This window comes from Rhinoderma darwinii, chromosome 1, assembly GCF_050947455.1.
Source record: "Rhinoderma darwinii isolate aRhiDar2 chromosome 1, aRhiDar2.hap1, whole genome shotgun sequence".
In the NCBI taxonomy this organism is placed as follows: domain Eukaryota; kingdom Metazoa; phylum Chordata; class Amphibia; order Anura; family Rhinodermatidae; genus Rhinoderma; species Rhinoderma darwinii.
The window spans coordinates 275,363,973-275,381,777 of NC_134687.1; the positions used below are offsets into that span (position 1 = coordinate 275,363,973).

General features: G+C 41.8%; 84 pseudogenes; all 84 read right to left on the reverse strand.

Moving 5' to 3' along the window:
• Positions 1 to 49: 49 nt before the first annotated feature.
• On the reverse strand, positions 50 to 168 carry LOC142735751 (5S ribosomal RNA; annotated as a pseudogene).
• Positions 169 to 235: 67 nt separating this feature from the next.
• LOC142730318 (5S ribosomal RNA) lies at positions 236 to 354 on the reverse strand (annotated as a pseudogene).
• Positions 355 to 421: 67 nt separating this feature from the next.
• Positions 422 to 540, reverse strand: LOC142715109 (5S ribosomal RNA; annotated as a pseudogene).
• Positions 541 to 793: 253 nt separating this feature from the next.
• Positions 794 to 912, reverse strand: LOC142681606 (5S ribosomal RNA; annotated as a pseudogene).
• A 67-nt stretch (positions 913 to 979) lies between these two features.
• Positions 980 to 1,098, reverse strand: LOC142733590 (5S ribosomal RNA; annotated as a pseudogene).
• Positions 1,099 to 1,165: 67 nt separating this feature from the next.
• LOC142715862 (5S ribosomal RNA) lies at positions 1,166 to 1,284 on the reverse strand (annotated as a pseudogene).
• A 67-nt stretch (positions 1,285 to 1,351) lies between these two features.
• LOC142697174 (5S ribosomal RNA) lies at positions 1,352 to 1,470 on the reverse strand (annotated as a pseudogene).
• Positions 1,471 to 1,537: 67 nt separating this feature from the next.
• Positions 1,538 to 1,656, reverse strand: LOC142715120 (5S ribosomal RNA; annotated as a pseudogene).
• A 67-nt stretch (positions 1,657 to 1,723) lies between these two features.
• LOC142735720 (5S ribosomal RNA) lies at positions 1,724 to 1,842 on the reverse strand (annotated as a pseudogene).
• Positions 1,843 to 1,909: 67 nt separating this feature from the next.
• LOC142675279 (5S ribosomal RNA) lies at positions 1,910 to 2,028 on the reverse strand (annotated as a pseudogene).
• A 253-nt stretch (positions 2,029 to 2,281) lies between these two features.
• On the reverse strand, positions 2,282 to 2,400 carry LOC142668733 (5S ribosomal RNA; annotated as a pseudogene).
• Positions 2,401 to 2,467: 67 nt separating this feature from the next.
• LOC142728511 (5S ribosomal RNA) lies at positions 2,468 to 2,586 on the reverse strand (annotated as a pseudogene).
• A 67-nt stretch (positions 2,587 to 2,653) lies between these two features.
• On the reverse strand, positions 2,654 to 2,772 carry LOC142666563 (5S ribosomal RNA; annotated as a pseudogene).
• A 253-nt stretch (positions 2,773 to 3,025) lies between these two features.
• Positions 3,026 to 3,144, reverse strand: LOC142733601 (5S ribosomal RNA; annotated as a pseudogene).
• A 67-nt stretch (positions 3,145 to 3,211) lies between these two features.
• LOC142733922 (5S ribosomal RNA) lies at positions 3,212 to 3,330 on the reverse strand (annotated as a pseudogene).
• A 67-nt stretch (positions 3,331 to 3,397) lies between these two features.
• LOC142666131 (5S ribosomal RNA) lies at positions 3,398 to 3,516 on the reverse strand (annotated as a pseudogene).
• A 67-nt stretch (positions 3,517 to 3,583) lies between these two features.
• Positions 3,584 to 3,702, reverse strand: LOC142737366 (5S ribosomal RNA; annotated as a pseudogene).
• Positions 3,703 to 3,770: 68 nt separating this feature from the next.
• On the reverse strand, positions 3,771 to 3,889 carry LOC142737454 (5S ribosomal RNA; annotated as a pseudogene).
• Positions 3,890 to 3,956: 67 nt separating this feature from the next.
• LOC142675378 (5S ribosomal RNA) lies at positions 3,957 to 4,075 on the reverse strand (annotated as a pseudogene).
• A 67-nt stretch (positions 4,076 to 4,142) lies between these two features.
• LOC142708778 (5S ribosomal RNA) lies at positions 4,143 to 4,261 on the reverse strand (annotated as a pseudogene).
• Positions 4,262 to 4,328: 67 nt separating this feature from the next.
• On the reverse strand, positions 4,329 to 4,447 carry LOC142668744 (5S ribosomal RNA; annotated as a pseudogene).
• A 67-nt stretch (positions 4,448 to 4,514) lies between these two features.
• On the reverse strand, positions 4,515 to 4,633 carry LOC142728522 (5S ribosomal RNA; annotated as a pseudogene).
• Positions 4,634 to 4,700: 67 nt separating this feature from the next.
• On the reverse strand, positions 4,701 to 4,819 carry LOC142717219 (5S ribosomal RNA; annotated as a pseudogene).
• Positions 4,820 to 5,072: 253 nt separating this feature from the next.
• LOC142738453 (5S ribosomal RNA) lies at positions 5,073 to 5,191 on the reverse strand (annotated as a pseudogene).
• Positions 5,192 to 5,258: 67 nt separating this feature from the next.
• LOC142735541 (5S ribosomal RNA) lies at positions 5,259 to 5,377 on the reverse strand (annotated as a pseudogene).
• A 67-nt stretch (positions 5,378 to 5,444) lies between these two features.
• On the reverse strand, positions 5,445 to 5,563 carry LOC142701139 (5S ribosomal RNA; annotated as a pseudogene).
• A 67-nt stretch (positions 5,564 to 5,630) lies between these two features.
• Positions 5,631 to 5,749, reverse strand: LOC142737415 (5S ribosomal RNA; annotated as a pseudogene).
• A 67-nt stretch (positions 5,750 to 5,816) lies between these two features.
• Positions 5,817 to 5,935, reverse strand: LOC142737367 (5S ribosomal RNA; annotated as a pseudogene).
• A 67-nt stretch (positions 5,936 to 6,002) lies between these two features.
• LOC142728892 (5S ribosomal RNA) lies at positions 6,003 to 6,121 on the reverse strand (annotated as a pseudogene).
• Positions 6,122 to 6,188: 67 nt separating this feature from the next.
• On the reverse strand, positions 6,189 to 6,307 carry LOC142689249 (5S ribosomal RNA; annotated as a pseudogene).
• A 67-nt stretch (positions 6,308 to 6,374) lies between these two features.
• Positions 6,375 to 6,493, reverse strand: LOC142738312 (5S ribosomal RNA; annotated as a pseudogene).
• A 253-nt stretch (positions 6,494 to 6,746) lies between these two features.
• On the reverse strand, positions 6,747 to 6,865 carry LOC142736086 (5S ribosomal RNA; annotated as a pseudogene).
• Positions 6,866 to 6,932: 67 nt separating this feature from the next.
• LOC142737060 (5S ribosomal RNA) lies at positions 6,933 to 7,051 on the reverse strand (annotated as a pseudogene).
• A 67-nt stretch (positions 7,052 to 7,118) lies between these two features.
• LOC142736676 (5S ribosomal RNA) lies at positions 7,119 to 7,237 on the reverse strand (annotated as a pseudogene).
• A 67-nt stretch (positions 7,238 to 7,304) lies between these two features.
• On the reverse strand, positions 7,305 to 7,423 carry LOC142735896 (5S ribosomal RNA; annotated as a pseudogene).
• Positions 7,424 to 7,490: 67 nt separating this feature from the next.
• LOC142693158 (5S ribosomal RNA) lies at positions 7,491 to 7,609 on the reverse strand (annotated as a pseudogene).
• A 67-nt stretch (positions 7,610 to 7,676) lies between these two features.
• Positions 7,677 to 7,795, reverse strand: LOC142681617 (5S ribosomal RNA; annotated as a pseudogene).
• Positions 7,796 to 7,862: 67 nt separating this feature from the next.
• LOC142733612 (5S ribosomal RNA) lies at positions 7,863 to 7,981 on the reverse strand (annotated as a pseudogene).
• A 67-nt stretch (positions 7,982 to 8,048) lies between these two features.
• Positions 8,049 to 8,167, reverse strand: LOC142735594 (5S ribosomal RNA; annotated as a pseudogene).
• Positions 8,168 to 8,234: 67 nt separating this feature from the next.
• On the reverse strand, positions 8,235 to 8,353 carry LOC142683809 (5S ribosomal RNA; annotated as a pseudogene).
• Positions 8,354 to 8,420: 67 nt separating this feature from the next.
• On the reverse strand, positions 8,421 to 8,539 carry LOC142730030 (5S ribosomal RNA; annotated as a pseudogene).
• Positions 8,540 to 8,606: 67 nt separating this feature from the next.
• On the reverse strand, positions 8,607 to 8,725 carry LOC142715142 (5S ribosomal RNA; annotated as a pseudogene).
• Positions 8,726 to 8,792: 67 nt separating this feature from the next.
• On the reverse strand, positions 8,793 to 8,911 carry LOC142735721 (5S ribosomal RNA; annotated as a pseudogene).
• A 67-nt stretch (positions 8,912 to 8,978) lies between these two features.
• Positions 8,979 to 9,097, reverse strand: LOC142737916 (5S ribosomal RNA; annotated as a pseudogene).
• Positions 9,098 to 9,164: 67 nt separating this feature from the next.
• On the reverse strand, positions 9,165 to 9,283 carry LOC142737312 (5S ribosomal RNA; annotated as a pseudogene).
• A 253-nt stretch (positions 9,284 to 9,536) lies between these two features.
• Positions 9,537 to 9,655, reverse strand: LOC142737478 (5S ribosomal RNA; annotated as a pseudogene).
• A 67-nt stretch (positions 9,656 to 9,722) lies between these two features.
• LOC142666195 (5S ribosomal RNA) lies at positions 9,723 to 9,841 on the reverse strand (annotated as a pseudogene).
• Positions 9,842 to 9,908: 67 nt separating this feature from the next.
• On the reverse strand, positions 9,909 to 10,027 carry LOC142666348 (5S ribosomal RNA; annotated as a pseudogene).
• A 67-nt stretch (positions 10,028 to 10,094) lies between these two features.
• On the reverse strand, positions 10,095 to 10,213 carry LOC142689809 (5S ribosomal RNA; annotated as a pseudogene).
• Positions 10,214 to 10,652: 439 nt separating this feature from the next.
• On the reverse strand, positions 10,653 to 10,771 carry LOC142686166 (5S ribosomal RNA; annotated as a pseudogene).
• Positions 10,772 to 10,838: 67 nt separating this feature from the next.
• LOC142685107 (5S ribosomal RNA) lies at positions 10,839 to 10,957 on the reverse strand (annotated as a pseudogene).
• A 67-nt stretch (positions 10,958 to 11,024) lies between these two features.
• LOC142707703 (5S ribosomal RNA) lies at positions 11,025 to 11,143 on the reverse strand (annotated as a pseudogene).
• A 67-nt stretch (positions 11,144 to 11,210) lies between these two features.
• Positions 11,211 to 11,329, reverse strand: LOC142736142 (5S ribosomal RNA; annotated as a pseudogene).
• Positions 11,330 to 11,396: 67 nt separating this feature from the next.
• On the reverse strand, positions 11,397 to 11,515 carry LOC142738329 (5S ribosomal RNA; annotated as a pseudogene).
• Positions 11,516 to 11,582: 67 nt separating this feature from the next.
• On the reverse strand, positions 11,583 to 11,701 carry LOC142735886 (5S ribosomal RNA; annotated as a pseudogene).
• A 67-nt stretch (positions 11,702 to 11,768) lies between these two features.
• Positions 11,769 to 11,887, reverse strand: LOC142679696 (5S ribosomal RNA; annotated as a pseudogene).
• Positions 11,888 to 11,954: 67 nt separating this feature from the next.
• On the reverse strand, positions 11,955 to 12,073 carry LOC142715153 (5S ribosomal RNA; annotated as a pseudogene).
• A 67-nt stretch (positions 12,074 to 12,140) lies between these two features.
• On the reverse strand, positions 12,141 to 12,259 carry LOC142738321 (5S ribosomal RNA; annotated as a pseudogene).
• Positions 12,260 to 12,326: 67 nt separating this feature from the next.
• On the reverse strand, positions 12,327 to 12,445 carry LOC142735943 (5S ribosomal RNA; annotated as a pseudogene).
• A 252-nt stretch (positions 12,446 to 12,697) lies between these two features.
• LOC142683560 (5S ribosomal RNA) lies at positions 12,698 to 12,816 on the reverse strand (annotated as a pseudogene).
• Positions 12,817 to 12,883: 67 nt separating this feature from the next.
• LOC142697694 (5S ribosomal RNA) lies at positions 12,884 to 13,002 on the reverse strand (annotated as a pseudogene).
• A 67-nt stretch (positions 13,003 to 13,069) lies between these two features.
• On the reverse strand, positions 13,070 to 13,188 carry LOC142737279 (5S ribosomal RNA; annotated as a pseudogene).
• Positions 13,189 to 13,441: 253 nt separating this feature from the next.
• Positions 13,442 to 13,560, reverse strand: LOC142675831 (5S ribosomal RNA; annotated as a pseudogene).
• A 66-nt stretch (positions 13,561 to 13,626) lies between these two features.
• Positions 13,627 to 13,745, reverse strand: LOC142680078 (5S ribosomal RNA; annotated as a pseudogene).
• Positions 13,746 to 13,812: 67 nt separating this feature from the next.
• On the reverse strand, positions 13,813 to 13,931 carry LOC142736479 (5S ribosomal RNA; annotated as a pseudogene).
• Positions 13,932 to 13,998: 67 nt separating this feature from the next.
• Positions 13,999 to 14,117, reverse strand: LOC142695568 (5S ribosomal RNA; annotated as a pseudogene).
• A 67-nt stretch (positions 14,118 to 14,184) lies between these two features.
• On the reverse strand, positions 14,185 to 14,303 carry LOC142699810 (5S ribosomal RNA; annotated as a pseudogene).
• Positions 14,304 to 14,370: 67 nt separating this feature from the next.
• On the reverse strand, positions 14,371 to 14,489 carry LOC142715164 (5S ribosomal RNA; annotated as a pseudogene).
• A 67-nt stretch (positions 14,490 to 14,556) lies between these two features.
• LOC142715560 (5S ribosomal RNA) lies at positions 14,557 to 14,675 on the reverse strand (annotated as a pseudogene).
• Positions 14,676 to 14,742: 67 nt separating this feature from the next.
• On the reverse strand, positions 14,743 to 14,861 carry LOC142735667 (5S ribosomal RNA; annotated as a pseudogene).
• Positions 14,862 to 14,928: 67 nt separating this feature from the next.
• LOC142715175 (5S ribosomal RNA) lies at positions 14,929 to 15,047 on the reverse strand (annotated as a pseudogene).
• A 67-nt stretch (positions 15,048 to 15,114) lies between these two features.
• LOC142738357 (5S ribosomal RNA) lies at positions 15,115 to 15,233 on the reverse strand (annotated as a pseudogene).
• A 67-nt stretch (positions 15,234 to 15,300) lies between these two features.
• On the reverse strand, positions 15,301 to 15,419 carry LOC142715186 (5S ribosomal RNA; annotated as a pseudogene).
• A 67-nt stretch (positions 15,420 to 15,486) lies between these two features.
• On the reverse strand, positions 15,487 to 15,605 carry LOC142665845 (5S ribosomal RNA; annotated as a pseudogene).
• Positions 15,606 to 15,672: 67 nt separating this feature from the next.
• On the reverse strand, positions 15,673 to 15,791 carry LOC142690274 (5S ribosomal RNA; annotated as a pseudogene).
• A 252-nt stretch (positions 15,792 to 16,043) lies between these two features.
• Positions 16,044 to 16,162, reverse strand: LOC142672026 (5S ribosomal RNA; annotated as a pseudogene).
• Positions 16,163 to 16,229: 67 nt separating this feature from the next.
• LOC142692168 (5S ribosomal RNA) lies at positions 16,230 to 16,348 on the reverse strand (annotated as a pseudogene).
• Positions 16,349 to 16,415: 67 nt separating this feature from the next.
• LOC142676465 (5S ribosomal RNA) lies at positions 16,416 to 16,534 on the reverse strand (annotated as a pseudogene).
• Positions 16,535 to 16,601: 67 nt separating this feature from the next.
• Positions 16,602 to 16,720, reverse strand: LOC142706616 (5S ribosomal RNA; annotated as a pseudogene).
• A 67-nt stretch (positions 16,721 to 16,787) lies between these two features.
• LOC142678266 (5S ribosomal RNA) lies at positions 16,788 to 16,906 on the reverse strand (annotated as a pseudogene).
• A 67-nt stretch (positions 16,907 to 16,973) lies between these two features.
• LOC142688283 (5S ribosomal RNA) lies at positions 16,974 to 17,092 on the reverse strand (annotated as a pseudogene).
• A 67-nt stretch (positions 17,093 to 17,159) lies between these two features.
• Positions 17,160 to 17,278, reverse strand: LOC142693755 (5S ribosomal RNA; annotated as a pseudogene).
• A 67-nt stretch (positions 17,279 to 17,345) lies between these two features.
• On the reverse strand, positions 17,346 to 17,464 carry LOC142691671 (5S ribosomal RNA; annotated as a pseudogene).
• Positions 17,465 to 17,530: 66 nt separating this feature from the next.
• On the reverse strand, positions 17,531 to 17,649 carry LOC142738402 (5S ribosomal RNA; annotated as a pseudogene).
• Positions 17,650 to 17,805: the final 156 nt, after the last annotated feature.

A 17,805-nucleotide genomic window follows, 5' to 3' on the forward strand; every position in this document is an offset into this window, starting at 1 on the left:
TAGTCCTATTTAATCTATTGTGAAACAAAATCTAAACGACATAATAAAAAGTCAACCGCACCATGGATTCCCAGACAGTCTCCCACACTGGTACTAGCGAGGCCTTAAGCTGTGTAATTTCTGCGATCTGATGAGAGCAGGCACATTCAGCTTAGAATGGCCATTGACATTAAATGCTTTAATCCATAGTCCTTTTTAATCGATTGTGAAACAAAATCTAAACGACATAATAAAAAGTCAACCGCACCACGGATTCCCAGACAGTCTCCCACACTGGTACTAGCGAGGCCTTAAGCTGTGTAACTTCTGCGTTCTGACGAGAGCAGGCACATTCAGCTTAGAATGGCCATTGACGTTAAATGCTTTAATCCATAGTCCTATTTAATCTATTGTGAAACAAAATCTAAACGACATAATAAAAAGTCAACCGCACCACGGATTCCCAGACAGTCTCCCACACTGGTACTAGCGAGGCCTTAAGCTGTGTAACTTCTGCGATCTGACGAGAGCAGGCACATTCAGCTTAGAATGGCCATTGACATTAAATGCTTTAATCCATAGTCCTTTTTAATCGATTGTGAAACAAAATCTAAACGACATAATAAAAATTCAACCGCTCCACGGATTGCCAGACAGTCTCCCACACTGGTACTAGCGAGGACTTAAGCTGTGTAACTTCTGCGATCTGACGAGAGTAGGCACATTCAGCTTAGAATGGCCATTGACGTTAAATCCTTTAATCCATAGTCCTATTTAATCTATTGTGAAACAAAATCTAAACGACATAATAAAAAGTCAACCGCACCACGGATTCCCAGACAGTCTCCCACACTGGTACTAGCGAGGCGTTAAGCTGTGTAACTTCTGCGATCTAACGAGAGCAGGCACATTCAGCTTAGAATGGCCATTGACGTTAAATGCTTTAATCCAAAGTCCTATTTAATCTATTGTGAAACAAAATCTAAACGACATAATCAAAAGTCAACCACACCACGGATTCCCAGACAGTCTCCCACACTGGTACTAGCGAGGCCTTAAGCTGTGTAACTTCTGCGATCTGACGAGAGCAGGCACATTCAGCTTAGAATGGCCATTGACATTAAACGCTTTAATCCATAGTACTTTTTAATCGATTGTGAAACAAAATCTAAACGACATAATAAAAAGTCAACCGCACCACGGATTCCCAGACAGTCTCCCACACTGGTACTAGCGAGGCCTTAAGCTGTGTAACTTCTGCGATCTGACGAGAGCAGGAACATTCAGCTTAGAATGGCCATTGACATTAAATGCTTTAATCCATAGTCCTTTTTAATCGATTGTGAAACAAAATCTAAACGACATAATAAAAAGTCAACCGCACCACGGATTCCCAGACAGTCTCCCACACTGGTACTAGCGAGTCCTTAAGCTGAGTAACTTCTGCGATCTGACGAGAGCAGGCACATTCAGCTTAGAATGGCCATTAACATTAAAAGCCTTAATCCATAGTCCTTTTTAATCGATTGTGAAACAAAATCTAAACTACATAATAAAAAGTCAACCGCACCACGGATTCCCAGACAGTCTCCCACACTGGTACTAGCGAGGCCTTAAGCTGTGTAACTTCTGCGATCTGACGAGAGCAGGCACATTCAGCTTAGAATGGCCATTGACATTAAAAGCCTTAATCCATAGTCCTATTTAATCTATTGTGAAACAAAATCTAAACAACATAGTAAAAAGTCAACCGCACCACGGATTCCCAGACAGTCTCCCACACTGGTACTAGCGAGGCCTTAAGCTGTGTAACTTCTGCGATCTGACGAGAGCAGGGACCTTCAGCTTAGAATGGCCATTGACATTAAATGCTTTAATCCATAGTCCTTTTTAATCGATTGTGAAACAAAATCTAAACGACATAATAAAAATTCAACCGCACCACGGATTCCCAGACAGTCTCCCACACTGGTACTAGCGAGGCCTTAAGCTGTGTAACTTCTGCGTTCTGACGAGAGCAAGCACATTCAGCTTAGAATTGCCATTGACGTTAAATGTTTTAATCCATAGTCCTATTTAATCTATTGTGAAACAAAATCTAAACGACATAATAAAAATTCAACCGCACCACGGATTACAAGACAGTCTCCCACACTGGTACTAGCGAGGCCTTAAGCTGTGTAACTGCTGCGTTCTGACGAGAGCAGGCACATTGAGCTTAGAATGGCCATTGACGTTAAATGCTTTAATCCATAGTCCTATTTAATCTATTGTGAAACAAAATCTAAACGACATAATAAAAAGTCAGCCGCACCACGGATTCCCAGACAGTCTCCCACACTGGTACTAGCGAGGCCTTAAGCTGTGTAACTTCTGCGATCTGACGAGAGCAGGCACATTCAGCTTAGAATGGCCATAGACATTAAATGCTTTAATCCATAGTCCTTTTTAATCGATTGTGAAACAAATTCTAAACAACATAATATAAAGTCAACCGCACCACGGATTCCCAGACAGTCTCCCACACTGGTACTAGCGAGGCCTTAAGCTGTGTAACTTCTGCGATCTGACGAGAGCAGGGACATTCAGCTTAGAATGGCCATTGACATCAAATGCTTTAATCCATAGTCCTTTTTAATCGATTGTGAAACAAAATCTAAACGACATAATAAAAATTCAACCACACCACGGATTCCCAGACAGTCTCCCACACTGGTACTAGCGAGGCCTTAAGCTGTGTAACTTCTGCGATCTGACGAGAGCAGGCACATTCAGCTTAGAATGGCCATTGACGTTAAATGCTTTACTCCATAGTCCTATTTAATCTATTGTGAAACAAAATGTAAACGACATAATAAAAAGTCAACTGCACCACGGATTCCCAGACAGTCTCCCACACTGGTACTAGCGAGGCGTTAAGCTGTGTAACTTCTGCAATCTAACGAGAGCTTGCACATTCAGCTTAGAATGGCCATTGACATTAAATGCTTTAATCCATAGTCCTTTTTAATCGATTGTGAAACAAAATCTAAACGACATAATAAAAAGTCAACCACACCACGGATTCCCAGACAGTCTCCCACACTGGTACTAGCGAGGCCTTAAGCTGTGTAACTTCTGCGATCTGACGAGAGCAGGCACATTCAGCTTAGAATGGCCATTGACATTAAAAGCCTTAATCCATAGTCCTATTTAATTTATTGTGAAACAAAATCTAAACAACATAATAAAAAGTCAACCGCACCACGTATTCCCAGACAGTCTCCCACACTGGTACTAGCGAGGCCTTAAGCTGTGTAACTTCTGCGATCTGACGAGAACAGGGACATTCAGCTTAGAATGGCCATTGACATTAAATGCTTTAATACATAGTCCTTTTTAATCGATTGTGAAACAAAATCTAAACGACATAATAAAAATTCAACCGCACCACGGATTCCCAGACAGTTTCCCACACTGGTACTAGCGAGGCCTTAAGCTGTGTAACTTCTGCGTTCTGACGAGAGCAGGCACAATCAGCTTAGAATGGCCATTGACGTTAAATGCTTTAATCCATAGTCCTATTTAATCTATTGTGAAACAAAATCTAAACGACATAATAAAAAGTCAACCGCACCACGGATTCCCAGACAGTCTCCCACACTGGTACTAGCAAAGCCTTAAGCTGTGTAACTTCTGCGATCTGACGAGAGCAGGCACATTCAGCTTAGAATGGCCATTGACATTAAATGCTTTAATCCATAGTCCTTTTTAATCGATTGTGAAACAAAATCTAAACGACACAATAAAAATGTCAACCGCACCACGGATTCCCAGACAGTCTCCCACACTGGTACTAGCGAGGCCTTAAGCTGTGTAACTTCTGCGTTCTGACCAGAGCAGGCACATTCAGCTTAGAATGGCCATTGACATTAAAAGCCTTAATCCATAGTCCTATTTAATCTATTGTGAAACAAAATCTAAACAACATAATAAAAAGTCAACCGCACCACGGATTCCCAGACAGTCTCCCACACTGGTACTAGCGAGGTCTTAAGCTGTGTAACTTCTGCGATCTGATGAGAGCAGGGACATTCAGCTTAGAATGTCCATTGACATTAAATGCTTTAATCCATAGTCCTTTTTAATCGATTGTGAAACAAAATCTAAACGACATAATAAAAATTCAACCGCACCACGGATTCCAAGACAGTCTCCCACACTGGTACTAGCGAGGCCTTAAGCTGTGTAACTGCTGCGTTCTGACGAGAGCAGGCACATTGAGCTTAGAATGGCCATTGACGTTAAATGCTTTAATCCATAGTCCTATTTAATCTATTGTGAAACAAAATCTAAACGACATAATAAAAAGTCAGCCGCACCACGGATTCCCAGACAGTCTCCCACACTGGTACTAGCGAGGCCTTAAGCTGTGTAACTTCTGCGATCTGACGAGAGCAGGCACATTCAGCTTAGAATGGCCATAGACATTAAATGCTTTAATCCATAGTCCTTTTTAATCGATTGTGAAACAAAATCTAAACAACATAATATAAAGTCAACCGCACCACGGATTCCCAGACAGTCTCCCACACTGGTACTAGCGAGGCCTTAAGCTGTGTAACTTCTGCGATCTGACGAGAGCAGGGACATTCAGCTTAGAATGGCCATTGACATCAAATGCTTTAATCCATAGTCCTTTTTAATCGATTGTGAAACAAAATCTAAACGACATAATAAAAATTCAACCACACCACGGATTCCCAGACAGTCTCCCACACTGGTACTAGCGAGGCCTTAAGCTGTTTAACTTCTGCGATCTGACGAGAGCAGGCACATTCAGCTTAGAATGGCCATTGACGTTAAATGCTTTACTCCATAGTCCTATTTAATCTATTGTGAAACAAAATGTAAACGACATAATAAAAAGTCAACCGCACCACGGATTCCCAGACAGTCTCCCACACTGGTACTAGCGAGGCGTTAAGCTGTGTAACTTCTGCAATCTAACGAGAGCTTGCACATTCAGCTTAGAATGGCCATTGACTTTAAATGCTTTAATCCATAGTCCTTTTTAATCGATTGTGAAACAAAATCTAAACGACATAATAAAAAGTCAACCACACCACGGATTCCCAGACAGTCTCCCACACTGATACTAGCGAGGCCTTAAGCTGTGTAACTTCTGCGATCTGACGAGAGCAGGCACATTCAGCTTAGAATGGCCATTGACATTAAAAGCCTTAATCCATAGTCCTATTTAATTTATTGTGAAACAAAATCTAAACAACATAATAAAAAGTCAACTGCACCACGTATTCCCAGACAGTCTCCCACACTGGTACTAGCGAGGCCTTAAGCTGTGTAACTTCTGCGATCTGACGAGAACAGGGACATTCAGCTTAGAATGGCCATTGACATTAAATGCTTTAATCCATAGTCCTTTTTAATCGATTGTGAAACAAAATCTAAACGACATAATAAAAAGTCAACCGCACCACGGATTCCCAGACAGTCTCCCACACTGGTACTTGCGAGGCCTTAAGCTGTGTAACTTCTGCGGTCTGACGAGAGGAGGCACATTCAGCTTAGAATGGCCATTGACATTAAATGCTTTAATCCATAGTCCTTTTTAATCGATTGTGAAACAAAATCTAAACGACATAATAAAAATTCAACCGCACCACGGATTCCCAGACAGTTTCCCACACTGGTACTAGCGAGGCCTTAAGCTGTGTAACTTCTGCGTTCTGACGAGAGCAGGCACATTCAGCTTAGAATGGCCATTGACGTTAAATGCTTTAATCCATAGTCCTATTTAATCTATTGTGAAACAAAATCTAAACGACATAATAAAAAGTCAACCGCACCACGGATTCCCAGACAGTCTCCCACACTGGTACTAGCAAAGCCTTAAGCTGTGTAACTTCTGCGATCTGACGAGAGCAGGCACATTCAGCTTAGAATGGCCATTGACATTAAATGCTTTAATCCATAGTCCTTTTTAATCGATTGTGAAACAAAATCTAAACGACATAATAAAAAGTCAACCGCACCACGGATTCCCAGACAGTCTCCCACACTGGTACTAGCGAGGCCTTAAGCTGTGTAACTTCTGCGGTCTGACGAGAGCAGGCACATTCAGCTTAGAATGGCCATTGACATTAAATGCTTTAATCCATAGTCCTTTTTAATCGATTGTGAAACAAAATCTAAACAACATAATAAAAACACAACCGCACCACGGATTCCCAGACAGTCTCCCACACTGGTACTAGCAAGGCCTTAAGCTGTGTAACTTCTGCGATCTGACGAGAGCAGGGACATTCAGCTTAGAATGGCCATTGCCATTAAATGCTTTAATCCATAGTCCTTTTTAATCGATTGTGAAACAAAATCTAAACGACATAATAAAAATTCAACCGCACCACAGATTCCCAGACAGTCTCCCACACTGGTACTAGCGAGGCCTTAAGCTGTGTAACTTCTGCGATCTGACGAGAGCAGGCACATTCAGCTTAGAATGGCCATTGACGTTAAATGCTTTAATCCATAGTCCTATTTAATCTATTGTGAAACAAAATCTAAACGACATAATAAAAAGTCAACCGCACCACGGATTCCCAGACACTCTCCCACACTGGTACTAGCGAGGGCTTAAGCTGTGTAACTTCTGCGATCTAACGAGAGCAGGCACATTCAGCTTAGAATTGCCATTGACATTAAATGCTTTAATCCATAGTCCTTTTTAATCGATTGTGAAACAAAATCTAAACGACATAATAAAAAGTCTACCGCACCACGGATTCCCAGACAGCCTCCCACACTGGTACTAGCGAGGCCTTAAGCTGTGTAACTTCTGCGTTCTGACGAGAGCAGGCACATTCAGCTTAGAATGGCCATTGACGTTAAATGCTTTAATCCATAGTCCTATTTAATCTATTGTGAAACAAAATCTAAACGACATAATAAAAAGTCAACCGCACCATGGATTCCCAGACAGTCTCCCACACTGGTACTAGCGAGGCCTTAAGCTGTGTAATTTCTGCGATCTGACGAGAGCAGGCACATTCAGCTTAGAATGGCCATTGACATTAAATGCTTTAATCCATAGTCCTTTTTAATCGATTGTGAAACAAAATCTAAACGACATAATAAAAAGTCAACCGCACCACGGATTCCCAGACAGTCTCCCACAATGGTACTAGCGAGGCCTTAAGCTGTGTAACTTCTGCGTTCTGACGAGAGCAGGCACATTCAGCTTAGAATGGCCATTGACGTTAAATGCTTTAATCCATAGTCCTATTTAATCTATTGTGAAACAAAATCTAAACGACATAATAAAAAGTCAACCGCACCACGGATTCCCAGACAGTCTCCCACACTGGTACCAGCGAGGCCTTAAGCTGTGTAACTTCTGCGATCTGACGAGAGCAGGCACATTCAGCTTAGAATGGCCATTGACATTAAATGCTTTAATCCATAGTCCTTTTTAATCGATTGTGAAACAAAATCTAAACGACATAATAAAAATTCAACCGCTCCACGGATTCCCAGACAGTTTCCCACACTGGTACTAGCGAGGACTTAAGCTGTGTAACTTCTGCGATCTGACGAGAGCAGGCACATTCAGCTTAGAATGGCCATTGACGTTAAATCCTTTAATCCATAGTCCTATTTAATCTATTGTGAAACAAAATCTAAACGACATAATAAAAAGTCAACCGCACCACGGATTCCCAGACAGTCTCCCACACTGGTACTAGCGAGGCGTTAAGCTGTGTAACTTCTGCGATCTAACGAGAGCAGGCACATTCAGCTTAGAATGGCCATTGACGTTAAATGCTTTAATCCAAAGTCCTATTTAATCTATTGTGAAACAAAATCTAAACGACATAATCAAAAGTCAACCACACCACGGATTCCCAGACAGTCTCCCACACTGGTACTAGCGAGGCCTTAAGCTGTGTAACTTCTGCGATCTGACGAGAGCAGGCACATTCAGCTTAGAATGGCCATTGACATTAAATGCTTTAATCCATAGTACTTTTTAATCGATTGTGAAACAAAATCTAAACGACATAATAAAAAGTCAACCGCACCACGGATTCCCAGACAGTCTCCCAGACTGGTACTAGCGAGGCCTTAAGCTGTGTAACTTCTGCGATCTGACGAGAGCAGGGACATTCAGCTTAGAATGGCCATTGACATTAAATGCTTTAATCCATAGTCCTTTTTAATCGATTGTGAAACAAAATCTAAACGACATAATAAAAAGTCAACCGCACCACGGCTTCCCAGACAGTCTCCCACACTGGTACTAGCGAGTCCTTAAGCTGTGTAACTTCTGCGATCTGACGAGAGCAGGCACATTCAGCTTAGAATGGCCATTAACATTAAAAGCCTTAATCCATAGTCCTTTTTAATCGATTGTGAAACAAAATCTAAACTACATAATAAAAAGTCAACCGCACCACGGATTCCCAGACAGTCTCCCACACTGGTACTAGCGAGGCCTTAAGCTGTGTAACTTCTGCGATCTGACGAGAGCAGGCACATTCAGCTTAGAATGGCCATTAACATTAAAAGCCTTAATCCATAGTCCTATTTAATCTATTGTGAAACAAAATCTAAACGACATAATAAAAAGTCAACCGCACCACGGATTCCCAGACAGTCTCCCACACTGGTACTAGCGAGGCCTTAAGCTGTGTAACTTCTGCGATCTGACGAGAGCAGGCACATTCAGCTTAGAATGGCCATTGACATTAAAAGCCTTAATCCATAGTCCTATTTAATCTATTGTGAAACAAAATCTAAACAACATAGTAAAAAGTCAACCGCACCACGGATTCCCAGACAGTCTCCCACACTGGTACTAGCGAGGCCTTAAGCTGTGTAACTTCTGCGATCTGACGAGAGCAGGGACCTTCAGCTTAGAATGGCCATTGACATTAAATGCTTTAATCCATAGTCCTTTTTAATCGATTGTGAAACAAAATCTAAACGACATAATAAAAATTCAACCGCACCACGGATTCCCAGACAGTCTCCCACACTGGTACTAGCGAGGCCTTAAGCTGTGTTACTTCTGCGTTCTGACGAGAGCAGGCACATTCAGCTTAGAATGGCCATTGACGTTAAATGCTTTAATCCATAGTCCTATTTAATCTATTGTGAAACAAAATCTAAACGACATAATAAAAAGTCAACCGCACCATGGATTCCCAGACAGTCTCCCACACTGGTACTAGCGAGGCCTTAAGCTGTGTAACTTCTGCGATCTGACGAGAGCAGGCACATTCAGCTTAGAATGGCCATTGACATTAAATGCTTTAATCCATAGTCCTATTTAATCTATTGTGAAACAAAATCTAAACGACATAATAAAAAGTCAACCGCACCATGGATTCCCAGACAGTCTCCCACACTGGTACTAGCGAGGCGTTAAGCTGTGTAACTTCTGCGATCTAACAAGAGCAGGGACATTCAGCTTAGAATGGCCATTGACATTAAAGGCTTTAATCCATAGTCCTTTTTAATCGATTGTGAAACAAAATCTAAACAACATAATAAAAAGTCAACCGCACCACGGATTCCCAGACAGTCTCCCACACTGGTACTAGCGAGGCATTAAGCTGTGTAACTTCTGCGTTCTGACGAGAGCAGGCACATTCAGCTTAGAATGGCCATTGACGTTAAATGCTTTAATCCATAGTCCTTTTTAATCGATTGTGAAACAAAATCTAAACGACATAATAAAAATTCAACCGCACCACGGATTCCCAGACAGTCTCCCACACTGGTACTAGTGAGGCCTTAAGCTGTGTAACTTCTGCGATCTGACGAGAGCAGGGACATTCAGCTTAGAATGGCCATTGACATTAAATGCTTTAATCCATAGTCCTTTTTAATCGATTGTGAAACAAAATCGAAACAACATAATAAAAAGTCAACCGCTCCACGGATTCCCAGACAGTCTCCCACACTGGTACTAGCGAGGCCTTAGGCTGTGTAACTTCTGCGATCTGACGAGAGCAGGGGCATTCAGCTTAGAATGGCCATTGACATTAAATGCTTTAATCCATAGTCCTTTTTAATCGATTGTGAAACAAAATCTAAACGACATAATAAAAATTCAACCGCACCACGGATTCCCAGACAGTCTCCCACACTGGTACTAGCGAGGGCTTAAGCTGTGTAACTTCTGCGATCTGACGAGAGCAGGCACATTCAGCTTAGAATGGCCATTGACGGTAAATGCTTTAATCCATAGTCCTATTTAATCTATTGTGAAACAAAATCTAAACGACATAATAAAAAGTCAACCGCACCACGGATTCCCAGACAGTCTACCACACTGGTACTAGCGAGGCGTTAAGCTATGTAACTTCTGCGATCTAACGAGAGCAGGCACATTCAGCTTAGAATGGCCATTGACATTAAATGCTTTAATCCATAGTCCTTTTTAATCGATTGTGAAACAAAATCTAAACGACATAATAAGAAGTCAACCCCACCACGGATTCACAGACAGTCTCCCACATTGGTACTAGCGAGGCCTTAAGCTGTGTAACTTCTGCGATCTGACGAGAGCAGGCACACTCAGCCTAGAATGGCCATTGACATTAAAAGCCTTAATCCATAGTCCTATTTAATCTATTGTGAAACAAAATCTAAACAACATAATAAAAAGTCAACCGCACCACGGATTCCCAGACAGTCTCCCACACTTGTACTAGCGAGGCCTTAAGCTGTGTAACTTCTGCGATCTGACGAGAGCAGGGACATTCAGTTTAGAATGGCCATTGACATTAAATTCTTTAATCCATAGTCCTTTTTAATCGATTGTGAAACAAAATCTAAACGACATAATAAAAAGTTAACTGCACCACAGATTCCCAGACAGTCTCCCACACTGGTACTAGCGAGGCCTTAAGCTGTGTAACTTCTGCGATCTGACGAGAGCAGGCACATTCAGCTTAGAATTGCCATTGACGTTAAATGCTTTAATCCATAGTCCTATTTAATCTATTGTGAAACAAAATCTAAACAACATAATAAAAAGTCAACCGCACCACGGATTCCCAGACAGTCTCCCACACTGGTACTAGTGAGGCGTTAAGCTGTGTAACTTCTGCGATCTAACGAGAGCAGGCACATTCAGCTTAGAGTGGCCATTGACATTAAATGCTTTAATCCATAGTCCTTTTTAATCGATTGTGAAACAAAATCTAAACGACATAATAAAAAGTAAACCGCACCACGGATTCCCAGACAGTCTCCCACACTGGTACTAGCGAGGCCTTAAGCTGTGTAACTTCTGCGATCTGACGAGAGCAGGCACATTCAGCTTAGAATGGCCATTGACGTTAAATGCTTTAATCCATAGTCCTATTTAATCTATTGTGAAACAAAATCTAAACGACATAATAAAAAGTCAACCGCACCACGGATTCCCAGACAGTCTCCCACACTGGTACTAGCGAGGCCTTAAGCTGTGTAACTTCTGCGATCTGACGAGAGTAGGCACATTCAGCTTAGAATGGCCATTGACGTTAAATGCTTTAATCCATAGTCCTATTTAATCTATTGTGAAACAAAATCTAAACGACATAATAAAAAGTCAACCGCACCACGGATTCCCAGACAGTCTCCCACCCTGGTACTAGCGAGGCCTTAAGCTGTGTAACTTCTGCGATCTGACGAGAGCAGGCACATTCAGCTTAGAATGGCCATTGACATTAAATGCTTTAATCCATAGTCCTTTTTAATCGATTGTGAAACAAAATCTAAACGACATAATAAAAAGTCAACCGCACCACGGATTCCCAGACAGTCTCCCACACTGGTACTAGCAAGGCCTTAAGCTGTGTAACTTCTGCGATCTGACGAGAGTAGGCACATTCAGCTTAGAATGGCCATTGACATTAAATGCTTTAATCCATAGTCCTTTTTAATCGATTGTGAAACAAAATCTAAACGACATAATAAAAAGTCAACCGCACCACGGATTCCCAGACAGTCTCCCACACTGGTACTAGCGAGGCCTTAAGCTGTGTAACTTCTGCGATCTGACGAGAGCAGGCACATTCAGCTTAGAATGGCCATTGACATTAAATGCTTTAATTCATAGTCCTTTTTAATCGATTGTGAAACAAAATCTAAACGACATAATAAAAAGTCAACCGCACCACGGATTCCCAGACAGTCTCCCACACTCGTACTAGTGAGGCCTTAAGCTGTGTAACTTCTGCGATCTGACGAGAGCAGGGACATTCAGCTTAGAATGGCCATTGACATTAAATGCTTTAATCCATAGTCCTTTTTAATCGATTGTGAAACAAAATCGAAACAACATAATAAAAAGTCAACTGCACCACGGATTCCCAGACAGTCTCCCACACTGGTACTAGCGAGGCCTTAGGCTGTGTAACTTCTGCGATCTGACGAGAGCAGGGGCATTCAGCTTAGAATGGCCATTGACATTAAATGCTTTAATCCATAGTCCTTTTTAATCGATTGTGAAACAAAATCTAAACGACATAATAAAATTTCAACGCACCACGGATTCCCAGACAGTCTCCCACACTGGTACTAGCGAGGCCTTAAGCTGTGTAACTTCTGCGATCTAACGAGAGCAGGCACACTCAGCTTAGAATGGCCATTGACATTAAAAGCCTTAATCCATAGTCCTATTTAATCTATTGTGAAACAAAATCTAAACAACATAATAAAAAGTCAACCGCACCACGGATTCCCAGACAGTCACCCACACTCGTACTAGCAAGGCCTTAAGCTGTGTAACTTCCGCGATCTGACGAGAGCAGGGACATTCAGCTTAGAATGGCCATTGACATTAAATTCTTTAATCCATAGTCCTTTTTAATCAATTGTGAAACAAAATCTAAACGACATAATAAAAAGTCATCTGCACCACGGATTCCCAGACAGTCTCCCACACTGGTACTAGCGAGGGCTTAAGCTGTGTAACTTCTGCGATCTGACGAGAGCAGGCACATTCAGCTTAGAATGGCCATTGACGTTAAATGCTTTAATCCATAGTCCTATTTAATCTATTGTGAAACAAAATCTAAACGACATAATAAAAAGTCAACCGCACCACGGATTCCCAGACAGTCTCCCACACTCGTACTAGCGAGGCCTTAAGCTGTGTAACTTCTGCGATCTAACGAGAGCAGGCACATTCAGCTTAGAATGGCCATTGACATTAAATGCTTTAATCCATAGTCCTTTTTAATCGATTGTGAAACAAAATCTAAACGACATAATAAAAATTCAACCGCACCACGTATTCCCAGACAGTCTCCCACACTGGTACTAGCGAGGCTTTAAGCTGTGTAACTTCTGCGATCTGACGAGAGCAGGCACGTTTAGCTTAGAATGGCCATTGACATAAAAAGCCTTAATCCATAGTCCTATTTAATCTATTGTGAAACAAAATCTAAACAACATAATAAAAAGTCAACCGCACCACGGATTCCCAGACAGTCTCCCACACTCGTACAAGCGAGGCCTTAAGCTGTGTAACTTCTGCGATCTGACGAGAGCAGGGACATTCAGCTTAGAATGGCCATTGACATTAAACACTTTAATCCATAGTCCTTTTTAATCGATTGTGAAACAAAATCTAAACGACATAATAAAATTCAACTGCACCACGTATTCCCAGACAGTCTCCCACACTGGTACTAGCGAGGCATTAAGCTGTGTAACTTCTGCGTTCTGACGAGAGCAGGCACATTCAGCTTAGAATGGCCATTGACGTTAAATGCTTTAATCCATAGTCCTATTTAATCTATTGTGAAACAAAATCTAAACGACATAATAAAAAGTCAACCGCACCACGGATTCCCAGACAGTCTCCCACACTGGTACTAGCGAGGCCTTAAGCTGTGTAACTTCTGCAATCTGACGAGAGCAGGCACATTCAGCTTAGAATGGCCATTGACGTTAAATGCTTTAATCCATAGTCCTATTTAATCTATTGTGAAACAAAATCTAAACGACATAATAAAAAGTCAACCGCACCACGGATTCCCAGACAGTCTCCCACACTGGTACTAGCGAGGCGTTAAGCTGTGTAACTTCTGCGCTCTAACGAGAGCAGGCACATTCAGCTTAGAATGGCCATTGACAATAAATGCTTTAATCCATAGTCCTTTTTAATCGATTGTAAAACAAAATCTAAACGACATAATAAAAAGTCAACCGCACCACGGATTCCCAGACAGTCTCCCACACTGGTACTAGCGAGGCCTTAAACTGTGTTACTTCTGCGATCTGACGAGAGTAGGCACATTCAGCTTAGAATGGCCATTGACGTTAAATGCTTTAATCCATAGTCCTATTTAATCTATTGTGAAACAAAATCTAAACGACATAATAAAAAGTCAACCGCACCACGGATTCCCAGACAGTCTCCCACACTGGTACTAGCGAGGCCTTAAGCTGTGTAACTTCTGCGATCTGACGAGAGCAGGCACATTCAGCTTAGAATGGCCATTGACATTAAATGCTTTAATCCATAGTCCTTTTTAATCGATTGTGAAACAAAATCTAAACGACATAATAAAAAGTCAACCGCACCACGGATTCCCAGACAGTCTCCCACACTGGTACTAGCGAGGCCTTAAGCTGTGTAATTTCTGCGTTCTGACGAGAGCAGGCACATTCAGCTTAGAATGGCCATTGACATTAAATGCTTTAATCCATAGTCCTATTTAATCTATTGTGAAACAAAATCTAAACGACATAATAAAAAGGCAACCGCACCACGGATTCCCAGACAGTCTCCCACACTGGTACTAGCGAGGCCTTAAGCTGTGTAACTTCTGCGATCTGACGAGAGCAGGCACATTCAGCTTAGAATGGCCATTGACATTAAATGCTTTAATCCATAGTCCTTTTTAATCGATTGTGAAACAAAATCTAAACGACATAATAAAAAGTCAACCGCACCACGGATTCCCAGACAGTCTCCCACACTGGTACTAGCGAGGCCTTAAGCTGTGTAACTTCTGCGATCTGACGAGAGCAGGCACATTCAGCTTAGAATGGCCATTGACATTAAATGCTTTAATCCATAGTCCTTTTTAATCGATTGTGAAACAAAATCTAAACGACATAATAAAAAGGCAAGCGCACCACGGATTCCCAGACAGTCTCCCACACTGGTACTAGCGAGGCCTTAAGCTGTGTAACTTCTGCGTTCTGACGAGAGCAGGCACATTCAGCTTAGAATGGCCATTGACGTTAAATGCTTTAATCCATAGTCCTATTTAATCTATTGTGAAACAAAATCTAAACGACATAATAAAAAGTCAACCGCACCACGGATTCCCAGACAGTCTCCCACACTGGTACTAGCGAGGCCTTAAGCTGTGTAACTTCTGCGATCTGACGAGAGCAGGCACATTCAGCTTAGAATGGCCATTGACATTAAATGCTTTAATTCATAGTCCTTTTTAATCGATTGTGAAACAAAATCTAAACGACATAATAAAAAGTTAACCGCACCACGGATTCCCAGACAGTCTCCCACACTGGTACTAGTGAGGCCTTAAGCTGTGTAACTTCTGCGATCTGACGAGAGCAGGGACATTCAGCTTAGAATGGCCATTGACATTAAATGCTTTAATCCATAGTCCTTTTTAATCGATTGTGAAACAAAATCGAAACAACATAATAAAAAGTCAACCGCACCACGGATTCCCAGACAGTCTCCCACACTGGTACTAGCAAGGCCTTAGGCTGTGTAACCTCTGCGATCTGACGAGAGCAGGGGCATTCAGCTTAGAATGGCCATTGACATTAAATGCTTTAATCCATAGTCCTATTTAATCGATTGTGACACAAAATCTAAACGACATAATAAAAATTCAACGCACCACGGATTCCCAGACAGTCTCCCACACTGGTACTAGCGAGACCTTAAGCTGTGTAACTTCTGCGATCTAACGAGAGCAGGCACACTCAGCTTAGAATGGCCATTGACATTAAAAGCCTTAATCCATAGTCCTATTTAATCTATTGTGAAACAAAATCTAAACAACATAATAAAAAGTCAACCGCACCACGGATTCCCAGACAGTCTCCCACACTCGTACTAGCAAGGCCTTAAGCTGTGTAACTTCTGCGATCTGACGAGAGCAGGGACATTCAGCTTAGAATGGCCATTGACATTAAATTCTTTAATCCATAGTCCTTTTTAATCAATTGTGAAACAAAATCTAAACGACATAATAAAAAGTCAACTGCACCACGGATTCCCAGACAGTCTCCCACACTGGTACTAGCGAGGGCTTAAGCTGTGTAACTTCTGCGATCTGACGAGAGCAGGCACATTTAGCTTAGAATGGCCATTGACGTTAAATGCTTTAATCCATAGTCCTATTTAATCTATTGTGAAACAAAATCTAAACGACATAATAAAAAGTCAACCGCACCACGGATTCCCAGACAGTCTCCCACACTCGTACTAGCGAGGCCTTAAGCTGTGTAACTTCTGCGATCTGACGAGAGCAGGCACATTTAGCTTAGAATGGCCATTGACATTAAAAGCCTTAATCCATAGTCCTATTTAATCTATTGTGAAACAAAATCTAAACAACATAATAAAAAGTCAACCGCACCACGGATTCCCAGACAGTCTCCCACACTCGTACAATCGAGGCCTTAAGCTGTGTAACTTCTGCGATCTGACGAGAGCAGTGACATTCAGCTTAGAATGGCCATTGACATTAAATGCTTTAATCCATAGTCCTTTTTAATCGATTGTGAAACAAAATCTAAACGACATAATAAAAATTCAACCGCACCACGTATTCCCAGACAGTCTCCCACACTGGTACTAGCGAGGCATTAAGCTGTGTAACTTCTGCGTTCTGACGAGAGCAGGCACATTCAGCTTAGAATGGCCATTGACGTTAAATGCGTTAATCCATAGTCCTATTTAATCTATTGTGAAACAAAATCTAAACGACATAATAAAAAGTCAACCGCACCACGGATTCCCAGACAGTCTCCCACACTGGAACTAGCGAGGCCTTAAGCTGTGTAACTTCTGCAATCTGACGAGAGCAGGCACATTCAGCTTAGAATGGCCATTGACGTTAAATGCTTTAATCCATAGTCCTATTTAATCTATTGAGAAACAAAATCTAAACGACATAATAAAAAGTCAACCACACCACGGATTCCCAGACAGTCTCCCACACTAGTACTAGCGAGGCGTTAAGCTGTGTAACTTCTGCGATCTAACGAGAGCAGGCACATTCAGCTTAGAATGGCCATTGACATTAAATGCTTTAATCCATAGTCCTTTTTAATCGATTGTGAAACAAAATCTAAACGACATAATAAAAAGTCAACCGCACCACGAATTCCCAGACAGTCTCCCACACTGGTATTAGCGAGGCCTTAAGCTGTGTAACTTCTGCGATCTGACGAGAGCAGGGAGATTCAGCTTAGAATGGCCATTAACACTAAAGCCTTAATCCATAGTCCTATTTAATCTACTGTGAAGCAAAATCTAAACAACATAGTAAAAAGTCAACCACACCACGGATTCCCAGACAGTCTCCCACACTCGTACTAGCGAGGCCTTAAGCTGTGTAACTTCTGCGATCTGACGAGAGCAGGCACATTCAGCTTAGAATGGCCATTGACATTAAAAGCCTTAATCCATAGTCCTATTTAATCTATTGTGAAACAAAATCTAAACAACATAATAAAAAGTCAACCGCACCACGGATTCCCAGACAGTCTCCCACACTAGTACTAGCGAGGCCTTAAGCTGTGTAACTTCTGCGATCTGACGAGAGC